We start from the raw sequence: 1,938 nt of genomic DNA, 5'->3' as shown, positions 1-1,938 counted from the left end.
CTGCCGAGTGAGTCACGCCTACCCCGAAAGGGAAATGGCTTAATGGTGTAATAATAATAATAATAATAATAATAATAATAATAATAATAATAATAATAATAAATAACTCTTAAATATTGAAAATAATTAAAAGTTAGTGATATTCATTAAAATAATTTACATCTATTAATATATTAAATTAAGAAATGTCTCGTGGTCCCGAAATTCGGAATAAGTAGTCAAATATTTGTAATAAGTTTGGAAGTCGTTTCGACGACTACCCTATCTTTATAATCGAATAAAATTATTTTATTCTTCAAATATTCTAAATTGGCAGATTCTTAATCTTTGCATCAACTTCTTCATAGTTTATTTTAATTATCATTTTCGTTATTAAATTTTGGAAAATAGTTTATGCTTACTGACATATATTTAGCAAGAATTTCGATTCTTATTAGTTGCAAGTTCATTCTTGAAACGAAAGTCATTAGCGGAGAAAAATTTGAACTTCAATTTGCACTGCAAAAACTGAATTTCGTAATACTTCAAATATTTCTTCAAAATGCGGCATGCATGAATGAACAAAAATGTACAAGATACTTACAAGCGATAAGTATCAACAAGCCGATCACCCAACACGAAACATTCGGCAAAGAGGTCAATGTCGTACCCAAGAATAATTTTCTCCTTCTTTCTTATTTGAAGTTGAGTCACTATGCGATGTCGTGTTGAGCAGGACAGTCAGTCAAACTAGTACATATTTATCAATGCCGAGTATCCAATGCCTTCTCCATTGGACGCGGCATGAATCGATGATCGAATTTCAAAACAAAACAAAGAGGGTGTTACACTTAATTTATTTTGTATTAATCGAGCATATCAATTGACTATTATTGCATCAAAAATATGACCTGTATTACTAATCTCGAGTTACTCCAACTGTCACAATATCTTTCAATTTAAAAGACATTTCTAATCAATCGAAATAATTAGTTAAATTCGATTTAAACAATACGCTTCATTGGATAAATTAAAAATTCCCTGATATAATAGATTATTAAAAGCAATCGAATTTTATCTTACATTTTTATTAATACATAATTTTTTGAAATTTTAAAATTGTGTGGCCCTCTTCGAAGCGGTTGAGAGCATTAATTGGGTAATCTGCGCAAAAATTCAGATCAATTATACCATTTGTCACAATTGTTTATTATTGCTAGATAGTGAGATAATAACGGACATCCATGATAAACGATGTTAAGTTTCGAAGAAATCAAAAATTTCTTCACCATAAGCACCGCTGTTTATTAAATGCGTAAAATCGTCGGTATGATTTGCACATGAACACATTTGTTAATGGATATTTCAAACCATTAAGGAGTATGATACCGTTCGTCAGTATCAACTTTCACTTTTGTGGTGTTGTACGTAGAACGTACTCACGCGAGCAAGGCTATCGTGTTGTCCTGAATCGTAGTCCGCCTACGTGATCGCATAATTTCAACCATTATTACCCTCTTTATAGGATATCGGATGGGAAAAAGAAATACAGTTCTCGAAATATTATTATTAACTTTAACCCAAATTTCAATTTTGAAAAAACAGAAAAAACTCGAATTCCTCAAAGAAAAAAAGAAAGTTTCTCTACCTTGCGCTGAAATGACGAGTGATATTTTTCAGACGTCATGGTCAATTTACTTTAGACAAAGGAGAAAGATAGCCTCTTTAGAGATTTGTTGTCTCTTCTTGTGCAAGACCTGAAATCAGGTCAACAAATTGTCATCGCTCATTACATAATGAAATTGATAAAATAAAATTTAAAAAATAGAATAAGTGCTGGAATGATTATTTGAATAAACAACACAGGCCAACAATTCTCAGAACCAGAGACCAGACCTACTATACCCGAAGGTTTTTGCTGCGCTGAATCCGAATCTGACCTCAGAAAAATTCCATCAC

General features: G+C 31.5%; 2 protein-coding genes and 1 long non-coding RNA gene across 3 annotated transcripts in view; 1 reads left to right on the top strand and 2 right to left on the bottom strand.

The window, feature by feature from the left end:
- The window catches only part of LOC117171781, a 31,040-nt gene extending 30,348 nt beyond the window's left edge, over positions 1 to 692 (bottom strand). The window contains exon 1 of the long non-coding RNA XR_004466919.1: positions 584 to 692. This is a non-coding gene — a long non-coding RNA (uncharacterized LOC117171781). The remainder of the gene's footprint in view (positions 1 to 583) is intronic.
- LOC117171777 (RING finger protein 17) overlaps positions 1 to 1,938 on the bottom strand; it is a 585,549-nt gene that overhangs the window by 155,813 nt on the left and 427,798 nt on the right. The window lies entirely within an intron of this gene.
- Positions 1 to 1,938, top strand: part of LOC117171780 — a 168,930-nt gene that overhangs the window by 82,291 nt on the left and 84,701 nt on the right. The window lies entirely within an intron of this gene.

Source organism: Belonocnema kinseyi, chromosome 4 (assembly GCF_010883055.1).
Source record: "Belonocnema kinseyi isolate 2016_QV_RU_SX_M_011 chromosome 4, B_treatae_v1, whole genome shotgun sequence".
NCBI classification, from domain to species: domain Eukaryota; kingdom Metazoa; phylum Arthropoda; class Insecta; order Hymenoptera; family Cynipidae; genus Belonocnema; species Belonocnema kinseyi.
The sequence above is the reverse complement of the archived record's forward strand: the minus strand, read 5'-3'. Positions and strand labels throughout refer to the sequence as shown.